The 12,147-nt window shown below is 36.5% G+C and overlaps 1 protein-coding gene and 1 long non-coding RNA gene across 4 annotated transcripts in view; one reads left to right on the top strand and one right to left on the bottom strand.

Annotated features, from left to right (window-relative positions):
- HAPLN1 (hyaluronan and proteoglycan link protein 1) overlaps positions 1 to 12,147 on the top strand; it is a 77,739-nt gene that overhangs the window by 10,724 nt on the left and 54,868 nt on the right. The window lies entirely within an intron of this gene.
- The window catches only part of LOC102165705 (uncharacterized), a 231,981-nt gene that overhangs the window by 210,508 nt on the left and 9,326 nt on the right, over positions 1 to 12,147 (bottom strand). For all 3 annotated transcript variants that reach the window (XR_014838207.1, XR_014838209.1, XR_002341804.2), the window contains exon 2: positions 2,823 to 2,890. This is a non-coding gene — a long non-coding RNA (uncharacterized LOC102165705). The remainder of the gene's footprint in view (positions 1 to 2,822; positions 2,891 to 12,147) is intronic.

Here is a 12,147-nt window from a genome sequence, read left to right as displayed (position 1 = left end):
AGAGTAGTAGTTTCCTACTACTTCGATAACTCCATCTCAGGCTCTGTTTCAAGCCTCCGAGAGCCCACCTGCCCCTCCGCAGCTCTGTGCTCTGACAGTGTCTGCCCAGGATGCCTTGCACTCACCCTCCCTTTCCTCCCTGTGCTCTTTCACCTACTCCTCTGTGTCAATACCACTCTCACCTGTGTGATGACTCCCAGAGGTTTTTATCTGTCTCAGAATTTTTTCCTGAGTGTCCAGACCCCAAACCTCTCACAATTAGGAAGTCTTTGTAACCTCTCAATCTCCAGAGGTCCCAAATGAACGCCTTTTCTTTCTTGTGAATTTGAATTTCCTCTATTTCTATCTAGTTTGGCAAATGGCAGCATTTCCTCTTTACTGAGTTTCCAGAAATAGCAACATGGGAACCATCATGTGGATTCTAGCCCATAACTATATCTCTTGAATGTACACACTCTTTTGTATCTCCATTAGCATAAACTTTCCCCAAATCATCATCCTCTCTTGCTCAAACGCCTGCAAGCCTTACCCACTGGTCTCTGTGTCTATAGTCTTATTGCTTTCTAATGCCTTCCCTCATGTTGAAGCTAAAGTACTCCTTTAAAGTGAACTAGAAAAGATTTGCCTGCTTAAACCCATTTAATGCCTATATATTGCTGTGAAAATTAAATCCAAATTATTTACTATGATTGGCAAGGTTCTTAGTGACCAACTCTAGCTTGCCATTCCAGCCTCACTTCTCATCTAAAATGACCCAATATCCCACCTGACAGGATCAAATGACCAGAAAAATTAAGACATAAAACAGAAAATAGAGGGGTTCCCATTGTGGCACAGCAGTAATGAAACTGACTAGAACGCATGAGGATGCAGGTTTGATCCCTGGCCTTGCTCAATGTGCTAAGGATCTGGCATTGCTGTGAGCTGTGGTACAGTTTGCAGACATGGCTCAGATCTGGTGTGGCTGTGGCTGTGGCTGCAGCATAAGCTGACCACTACACTGTGGCTGTAGCTCCGATTCGACCGCTAGCCAGGGAACTTCCATATGCTGAGAGTGCGGTCTTAAGAAACAGATCAATAGATGTAAACATTTTTTTTCATTGCACAGCCACACCTGCAGCAGATGGAAGTTCCCAGGCCAGGGATTGAATCCCAGCCACCCCTGCAACCTACGCCACAGCTTGTGGCAACCTTAACCCACTGAGCAAGGACAAGTGTCGAAGCCACATTCTCACAGAAACAATATGGGGTCCTTAACCTGCTGAGCCACAGCAGGAACTCCAATGGATCTAAATATTAAAGTTATCAGATACAGATTTTATGTGTTTAATTTCAAGAAATTAGGTCCTAAGAACTTTAGCAAAGAATTGGAAACTACAAAAAAACTCATTCAAATGGAAACTCCAGAACCGAGAAAATGTAGTATCTAAAATTAAGAACTCAATACATGAGTTTATGAAAAGCTTAGATGCGTTGAGGAGATGATTAGTACACTGGAAAATAGTTCTGAAAAAAATAACTGGACTGAAACCTGATAGAGAAAAGATGAAAGATGCTGGAGGAGAGCAAAGTAGAAGCTGTGTTGGGCATAGACAGTGGCATCCCAGCAGGAGAAACAGCAAATGGGACAGAAACAAACTTTTAGAAATACAAGCTTGTGACGGCCTGTGTCATGGATTCAAGGAGTACTACAAAGCCCAACATGATGAAAACCAGAAAATAAAAAATAAAAGAACTCACAGCCAGGCACGGTACAGAAAAACGGCTGACAAAAACAAAGAGAATATTAAAAGCTTCCAAAACCAAAAATTTCAGATAGACTAACAAGCAGGAAAATTAGCTAGTTGGAAATGTTGCTTTTCTTTTCACTTTGGGAAAATATCAAAAATCAGTGGGCTAGCTTGATATATGCTGGGTGGGTCTTATCTCCTTGTCCTGCTTTCCCTGAGAGCAAAATCCTCAAACCAAGAGGGAGAGCACTGTGCCTGGTTCCCCAAGGAGCCGGGCTGAGATAAACCTTCGTGGTGACTCAGTTCCTGCAGGCTGTTCTCAGATGCTGTACAGTCCTGTTGCTATCTAGGAAAATTCTGGAAGCAATTTGGAAGGCTCCTATCTATCTTTATCACTAATGTTATTTTAAATTACAAAGGGGAAATAAATACAATGATTGAGAAGTTGATGACTTCTTTCGGATATTTTACCACATTATAACTATTAGCTTACAGCATTAAAAAGCAAACGGTCTTGGTAGCCAAAGGAAATACAAATTTATCACAAAGATTCTGATAATCAAAAGTTCCAAAATATTTCTCTTCTCTTCCCAGACATTCATGGACTTCTACTCCTCTAATTCTTTGCTCAAACACTATTTTCAGATGGCAGTCCCTAACTTATTATCTCTCCCCACCCCCACAAATATGACTCCTGCTAGGAACCTTCATATAACACTTCCTCCAGGCAACCCGACATTGTACTGCTAGCTGGAATTTGACTCTTTTCTTTCAATTCTTTCTCAATATTTTATTTGTATCACCATGGCTTAGCACACTTTCCTATGAGCTATGCTGTATTTAACTGTCAAAATGGCTTGCTTTCTTGTTAGGTGATTGTTTATCCATCTGATGTCCTAAAGAACTCTGACCTGAAATGTTAGATTTGAAATCACAGTTCAAAGGACCTAATCTGTTCCAGTGGTCCACCCACTCACCAAATCTCTGGGGTAATGTAATTGACAGATGTTTGTTGAGCTGCTTCAACACCTGCAGTGGCAAAAAGCACAATGTATTTCACAAGGCAGTTCATTTCACTTTTAGAGGACTTACCAAAAAGTTCTTCCTGACATGGTGCAAAATCGGCTTCCTTAACATCCATCCATTTGTTCTAGTTTGCCCTGTGAAGTTACATTGAATACGTTTAATATCTTCCACAGTTCATATTTGACCAATTTAATTTCCACTGCAAAACACTATGTTTTGTTCTGTAAAATTTTATTTGGGGCATATCCTTCCAAACTCTGTAGATCATTTTATTTCTTCTCGCTTCCAAGCTACAATGCAATTACTCTTAGTATTAGCTTTATAGTCCTTGTACAGGCTTTGAGTCTCAAAATTCTAAGAGTAAAAGGAAAAACCTCATTCACATTAACATGACTTGAAAGAAAACTGCTTGATTGATAGTGCTCACAGAATTATTGAAATGAATAAGATAATGTCCTTGTCACTGGAAAGGTCTCCTTTTATTAAACAAATAGCCAGTGCACCAGAGAATGGAAAATAAATGTCAAAGCAGATTTGAAAACCTTTCTTTTGAAAATAGAAGGCATTGATCATCTGCAGTCTTTTATTGGGATTTTGTTTCATTACATATTGTTACAATTTCAAATTAATCTTCAGACAGCAGAATGAAAAGAGCGCTGTACCATCATTGAATATTTGCATTCTTAAACTGTTTTGGCATACCAAAAACTGAAACCTACCTTGTCTAATAGTTATTATTAGTGGTAATGCATTAATTGCCTCAAGGTAAAATAATATATTTTTGAAGACTATGAAATCTAAACTTTAAAGGAAAATACCAATTTCCTGTAATTAGTATAAAGTAAAATGTGATAATCAAAACAGCATGGTATTGACACACACACACACACACACACACACCATAGATCAATGGAACAGAATAAAAACCCAGAAACAAACCCACACACCTATGGCCAATTAATCTATGATAAAGGAGGCAATATCACTAATTATTAGAAAAATGCCAATCAAAACTACAGTGAGGTATCACTTCACACTGGTCAAAATGACCATCATAAAAAGTCTGCAAAACAATAAATGCTGGAAAGGATATGGAAAAGAGGGACCCCTCCTACACTGTTGGTGGGAACATAAGTTGGTGCAACCACTGTGGAGGACAGTTTGGAGGTTACTTAAAAACTAAATATAGAACTATTGCATGATCCAGCAGTCCCATTCCTGGGCATATACCCAGAGAAAACCATAATTCAAAAAAATACGTGCACCACAATATTCATTGCAGCACTATTTACAATAGCCAAGATATGGAAGCAACCTAAACGTCCATTGACAAAGGACAGGATAAAGATGTGGTACATATACACAATGGAATATTAGCCATAAAAAAGAACAAAATAATGCCATTTGCAGCAACATGGATGCACCTAAGTGAAGGTCCATAGTACTAAGAGGTGAAGTCAGAAAGAGAAAGACGATGGAGTTCCCGTCGTGGCGCAGTGGTTAACGGATCTGAATAGGAACCATGAGGTTGCGGGTTCGGTCCCTGCCCTTGCTCAGTGGGTTAAAGATCCGGCGCTGCCGTGAGCTGTGGTGTAGGTTGCAGACGCGGCTCGGATCCCGCGTTGCTGTGGCTCTGGCGTAGGCCGGTGGCTACAGCTCCGATTCAACCCCTAGCCTGGGAACCTCCATATGCCGCGGGAGCAGCCCAAGAAATAGCAGCAACAACAACAACAACAACAAAAGACAAAAAAAAAAAGAGAGAGAAAGATGAACAGCATATGAGATCACTTATATGCGGAAAGTATTTTAAAATGATACAAAAGAACTTATTTATGAAATAGAAACAAACTCACTGATTTCAAAATCAAATTTATGGTCACTAAAGGGGAAACCGTGAGGGGGAGGGATAAATTAGGAGGATGGGATTAACATATATACACTACTGTATATAAAATAGATAACTAACAAAGACTTATTGTATAGCACGGGGTCCTCTACTCAATATTCAGTGATAACCTATATGGGACAAAAGAATGGATATATGTATAAGATATAACTTACTCACTTTGCTGTACCCCTGAAACTAATACAACATTGTCCATAACTAGACTCCAAAACATTAAAAAATAAAAATAGGCAAAGGATTGAATAGACATTTTTCCTAAATATGCATATATATTTATAAATGACCAATAAGCCCATGAAAAAAATGCTCAACATCATTAGTTATTACAGAGAGGCAAATAAAAAACAAGATACCATTTCACACCCATTAGGGTGAATATAATTAAAAGGATAGACAATAACAGGTGCTAGTGAGGACATGGAGAAATTGGAATACTCATGCATCATTGGTACAGTATAAAATGGTGAAGTGCAATTCCATTGCTAGGTATATAATATATTCATGTAAAAATGTGTACATCAATATTTATAGCAGCATTATTTATTAGAGTCAAAAAGTGGAAAAATAACCCAAATATTCATCAACTGCTGAATGGATAAACAAAACATGGTATATTTATACAATGGATTATTATTCAGCCATAAAAAGATGAAGTACTGATACATGCTACAGAATGGATGAAACTTGAAAACATTATGCTCAGTGAAAGTAGCCAGTCATTAAAGGACCCCATACTATATGGTTCCATTTATATGAAATATCCACAATAGACAGAAAGTAGATTAGTAGTTGCCAGAGAATGGGGGGGAAGGGAGTGTCTACTCATATGAGTATGGGGTTTCTATTAGGAGTGATGAAATGTTTCAGAATAAGATAGTGGTAATAGTTGCACAACTTTGTAGATAAATCTATTTAATTTGGTAGTCTGTGTAGAATCTAGCTGAAAAAAATATTTATGTATAGCTATGTAATAACAATGTTGTTTTATTAATAGTTAAACAATATACTTAAATATCCAAAAACATTAAAATATTTTAGTGTAATACCATTAAAATGATGTAAAAGAGGATTTAATGAAATAGAGGTGCCCATCATATACTCAATTTTTAAAAAATCACTTAAAAAACACTGTAATTTGATTCCATTTCAACAAAAAATAAAAAGCATTTATATTTTACTAAAATATTTGGATGGGTATGCAATAAAATGGAAAAAAATAATCTCTGATGGAACTACAGACAGCTCTATTTATTTTTAACATTTATTAAGGTACAATTGACATAAAATAAGCAATACATGTTCAAGTGCACAAATAAGTTTTGCATGTATATATGCCTATAAAATCATCACTATAATTAATAAAAATGTTCATCACCCAGGTTTCTTTAAATTTCAGTTTCTGTATATCCATTGCCCATATGTATACACAGAATTGATGTTTGCCCATTGATCTTGTGTCCAGCAACCTTGCTAACTCAGTTATTGGCCACTATAGCTTTTTTTGCAGATTCATTATGACTTTTTGTGTAGACAATCATGATATCTGGATATAAAGCTTTAATTTTTCCTTTCCAACATTGTCTAGACACCAATTGTACGATGTCGAAAGTAAATGGTCAAAGCATACATGTTTGCCTTGTTTCTAATTTCAGGAACAAAGAATTTAGCCTTTCATCCTTAAGCTGTGGGTTGTACATAGAAGTCTTTAATTAGATGAAGAAGGCCCTTTCTATTCTTAGTTTATTGAGTTTTTATTAAGGATGGATTTTGAATTTTGTCAAATGCTTTTCCTATATATATTGACAATATACACACACACACACATATATAAACCCGTCTAAATCTATTTTTTATCTACGTATCTAGTCTACATATATATGTTAATACATATTAATTGATTTTTCTAATGTAAGATAAACCTTGAACCTATGGGATAAATATCATTTTGTATAACTCATGTTGTATACTGTTGGATTAGCTTTGATTACATTTTGTTAAGAATTTTTACATCTATGTTCAGGAAGGGTACTTGTTTGTAGTTTGCTTTTCTTGCAATGTCTTTGGGTTAATGCTGGCTTCACATAATGAACTGATAAATACTCATATCTCTTTGTTTTTTTCCAAGAGTTTTTGTAAAGTTTGCATTGATCTCTAAATATTTGGTTGAATTCACTAGTGATGTTCTCTGGGCCTGGAGGTTTTGTTATTGTTCTTTTTGCTGTTTTCTTGGGAGTGTTTTAAACTATAGATTCAAGTTCTATAAAAGATATAGAGCTATTCAAGTAATGGATATTTTTACGTGAGCTTTAGTAATCTGTATCTTTCAAGGAATTTGGCCATTCAGATCATTGAATTTATTAGGGTGAAGTTTTCATACCATCTCTTTTTATGGTTTTTATCTATAAAATTTGTAGTGGTGTTTCCTTTCATTCATGATATTTGTAACCAGTGTCTTTTATCTTTTATCAGATTAGCCTGGATAGACATTTATTGATTTTATTGATCTCTTCACAGGACCATCTTTTGTTCTCATTGATGTTCTCATTGTTTCTGTTTTCTACTTCATTGACTTCTGCTCTGATCTTTATAATTCTTTCTTCTGTTTACATCAGGTTTCATAAGCTCTTCTTTTTCTAATTTCTTAAGGTGGGATCTGAAGACTTTGTCTTGATTCTTTTATAATAAAAGAGTGTGAGGCTACAAAACTTTCACTGCATAATGTTTCAGCTTCATCCCCCAAATTTTGATATGTCGAGTTTTCTTTTTCATTCAGTTCAAAATAATTTTTAATATCCCTTCTGATTTTTTATGACCCTTGTGTTATTTAGAGGCTTGTAGCTTAGTTTCTAAATATATGTATATATTCCACATCTTTTGTTTATTGATTTCCAACTTAATTCTAAGCATTACCCATCATTTTTCTAATTCTATGTTCCCATGTATTCCTCAAATATTTTTCTTCAAACCTTTTAGTCCCCTTTTACAGATGTTTCTCTCATGACCAAACAGCTAATGAGAATTCCATGGCCCAAATGCTCCACTTTGAATAACATCTCACACTTTCCCCAACCTCAGAAATTCATCACACTACTAAAAACCTGTTTCTACATCTGTGACTTTGACTTTTATGATCTGCTTGGGTGGCTAATTTTTTTCCCCCTGGCATTTCTAAACCTCAAATAAATGAAACAATCCTCTGAAAAAAGTATTAAAAATTTTTTCACCATTTTCTTGCTTTTTAGGGGCAAAAAGAAAAGACCAGGGTATTTTCAAAATTTAAGATTGTCCTTTGCATTCTATCCAGCCCATACAGATATGGCAGAGTACTGGTGCCAGGAATGTGTCCCATGGAGCCTCTCTTTTTAACTGAGCTGAAGATTGCTTCCTCAATTAGTTGCAACTTCTGGGTGGTCTTTTTAAAAATAGTTCTTTGAAGAAAGTAACGACCTAATAATACTGTAAATGTAAAATAACTTGAATCCTTTAACTTTGAAGCTAAGAAAGGATGAAGAGAAACAGTGTTTTTTGTTTATTCATATAGAATTTTCTATCTCTAACTTTGCAGAGGGAAAAATTCTATATAAATCCAATGGAAGAAAAGTTTTTTAAAAGATATGAATAAATTTGGGCTTAGAATTAGCCAAGTTTAATTTATTACCTTGTGTGTGCATGTTTGTGTAAACTACTTGGTGTGCTTATTTTTAGATGTATATAGATGAATAAACACACACATACTCTCAATCTGTATTAAAATCAGTGTATAATAAATCTGAAATATCTGGGGTTATGTGGTAAATAAAGAACTTTAAGCACTTCTGAGAAAATTGACCATTACGTAGCATTTGTTTGCACATTTGACTCCACTTTCAGGTCTAAAATCAACCCTGTGTGTTCTCTAGATGTGATCCCCCATTACAGCTCGCCTTGGGCACAATACTAAAGCAGCTGAAGTTGCTTTTACGGGCACTCCATTCTTTTCCAGAGACTCCTTTTTTCTCTTCTTGGCCGGTCAGTAAAAAACAAAACAAAACAAAACAAAACAAAAAAAAACCACATACACTATGTTTCAGTTGTGAAGCCTTTTATTTCCTTGAAGAATATCCATTTAGGCAGCTGTTTCCTCCAGGGAAACCTAGGACAGGCTGACAACATGAGTCACTTCACGACTCAAATGCCCATGACTCTGGTTTTCAGTACCACACTGGCTATGTCAGTTTAACGATTGACAATGAACACTGTCACCACTTAGTGCTCAGAGTGTTCAATTTGGCCCACGGCAGAATCCAACCACCCCAAACTCTCTCCACCCACCACCCCAAAGAGGAAGGATGGACAAATGAATTCTGTCCTGAAAAAAGAAAATCTTCTATAAGCAAGGACCTATTAAATGGGATGGTTGGCTAGTGGACTAGACAAATTTAAATAAGGTAGACGTTGTATTTATTGCAGACTTTGCAAATCCTTCAGGCAAGCTCATTCAGGCATTTTTGACTGTAAATACAATGTCTGCACTAAGGACTATACTTAAGCCTGAGTACAGAACATTGATTTTAAGTTCCCTGTGGTGCTGCCAAGCTTCATCAGCTATTGGCCAAATGGGCATTGGCTAGCAAATGAATATTGTCAGGGCCTTCAGCTTAGTTTTCTTGGGTTATGGTTTTATTTGTGGGGTTGTTAGTGGCTATTTCTCACTGCCCATAAACAGAAAGGTTCCTGCTTCTGTCCACCATTGCCCTGAATGCATCATTTTTCAGGGCTATTGTCTCCCCAGGCTATACTGTCTGTCTCCCATTTAAATAAGCTTTCCTAAAATACCCACTACCAAAAAAAAAAAAAACCCACAAAAGACTGAAATCTGCATTTGGCAAATACCATCCCAGGAAATTATCCAAAATCATGGATGCCAACAAAAGAGGTCAGCAACCATTTGCTTTTCATGTGCATTTCATTACTGGAGAGAATTTGATTCGCCAAGTATGCTAGTATTTTGAAGCAACTTCATTTTGCAATTGAGAATGAGAACTTCTTAAAAGGGGACGATGCCAGTGAGCTCATGCCAGATCCATTGTGGGCACTGAAAAGTTTAACTTGTGAAGAGAACCAAATAAAGAAAGGCAGGAACTGTGCTGCTGCATATAGAGAAATGGAGTCTGTGGCTCAAATCAGGGAGCCAAGGTGGATGGTTTGATTCAGTGGGCTTTGGGATGACTTCTTGGGCTAAATATTACTCTTATTGCCTAGTGTGTTTGTTATGAAAGATAAACCCTTGAATATAAAGCATGAATAAAGAATCAAAAATTAACAGAAGACTAAAGGCAAAGGAAGAATTGGTTTCAAGGGAAGAGAGAGTCAGGAAAGCAGGTCTGAGGATGGGGTCTGGAAGTATAGATCCATGAGCAGCTAAAATGTCCCAGACACCAAGATCTTCTAAAAAGAAAAAGAAAAAAAAAATAGAAACAAAAGAAGAAATATGGAGGGATGTGGAAGCAAATTTACCTTGTTTCATTTGGCCTATTTTGTGACATAGAAATTCTTATCTATCCGTATTTGTACTTTAAGAAAACCAAGGGGATAAAAATATTCTTTCAGTGTTTTAGCTGAAGAGAAATAACTGTAAATGTTCTATATAAACATATTTCCAGAATTTAAATATTCCAACACCAGAGAGCACAAATAAAAATTTATCAGTCCTCTCTTTTCCTTCTTTACATTGTGTAGATTAAAGAAATGGGCATTCCCAAATGTTAACATTGATCCCTGCAAATTGGAAAATAGTCGTGAGGGTATTCTTCCAGCCTATGTGCTGGAGATTCAAGGACTGTTACACAGTGTGGGTACTGCTGTGATCAAGGCCATTGCATTCTAGTTGGGGAAGTTGAGTGTCCAATTGTATCAGAATGCTACCAAATGCAATCCATGGTTTTGATTCCATATTGGTTTGGATTCCGTACTGGTGAGAGACATTTGAGGCTATAGATTGCATTTTATATCCTTCCCTCAAAAATATTATTGAACAACTGCTTTGCCCATGATGCCAGTTAGTAGCTATTTATTCTGCCTAGATAGAAATTTATGCTTTTGCTGAAAGGGTTATTTTGCAAAGACCTTCCTAAATGATCACTAAAAAATGTAAATCATGGTCAAGAGGTTTCTGAGAGACACGCTCTTCTTCTCAATTGGACAAACAGTAGATGCATCCTTAGGCCATTCATTATGTACTAAGAGATTATATGCCAATTGTGCAGTTCTTAAAATTTGATTCTGACTAAACCAGATCATTGAAATTAATGATTCAATGAGATCACTGTCTTTTCTTCTTTTCCTGTGTTTGGTTTTAAGGGTTTTTTGTTTATTTTTACTTTTTAATGACCAGTGGCCTTTCTTATACCACTTTTATTGTATGTATTTTATTATTTTTAAGTACATTTCCTTTTTTGTTTTATATTCCAACATACCTGTCACCTTAACTACCTTAACTTTCAAAGAGCCAACTTAACCTATTAACTTTTTTTTAAGCAATGGCATTTTTACAGAATGAAATTCTTCCCTTGAAATTCAGGAATGAATTAAAAAACAACACACCCTTCCAGATATGAAGAAAACAAACATTATCCTGCCCTTGAACTTCCTGAAATTTAAATGACCTTCTTTTGTTTTGGGTCACTTTGCACCCCACCTGCTTTACAATCTTCCCCCACCCCTTGGCTCAGCATCATAGACAGAGTGAGCTTTTTTTCCCAAGTTCACTTTCAGACCCAGTAAAATGGCAGGGTAGGGTGGGGGATGGGGCCCCTGCCTGTTCTGGCTTTGGATTTGATGCATTTCAGTCAATATTGGCAGAATGTACAGGTGACATGGTTCCCTCTGAATTCACTCATTGCTAGAAATTACCATCTGAAGTCCAATGACATTGAGCATGACATCTTACTTCACGGCTGCTATTATTATTGCCAACTCAGTTAAGAATTAAAGTACATGCATTTCACTATCTTTGTCTCTCCTCTAAGCCAAGGGAGGCTTCCATTAGCTTGGCAGAAAAGGACAGCAGAGTTCAGAAATCCTCTCTGAGGTAATTATATTTGACAGACTGATCTTGCTCCCTTTTCCACCTTTTCACACTAGCAACAGCTGCTGCTTTGTTTTACCTGTCATACATTTCCTTTTTCATGACAGAGGTCAGATAATCATGCAAGGAGTCCGTCCAAAGTCATGATCCTTAAGCAAATTTTAAATTAGCAAGTAAGAGGAAAAGAGATGGACGATTTGGCCTCAGGTCTTGTTCTTTCCCTTTTATGCCCCCTTTTGACTTCCTTTTACATTCCTAATTTTTCTTTTGACTCTGCCATTGGTAGTAGTACAATTTCAAAGAATCTCCAAAGTACCAGATGAATATATCAAATAGGATATATTTGATATATCATGCTGATAAAACATCACTTCCACTTCCACAAAGCCTTCGGGGGCTTGTACTGTGTTTATTCTCCA

Source organism: Sus scrofa, chromosome 2 (assembly GCF_054392235.1).
Source record: "Sus scrofa isolate SSC_HxYL_T2T_F1_AM1 chromosome 2, Sscrofa_HxYL_maternal_Yorkshire_Landrace_v2.0, whole genome shotgun sequence".
NCBI classification, from domain to species: Eukaryota; Metazoa; Chordata; class Mammalia; order Artiodactyla; family Suidae; genus Sus; species Sus scrofa.
The sequence above is the reverse complement of the archived record's forward strand: the minus strand, read 5'-3'. Positions and strand labels throughout refer to the sequence as shown.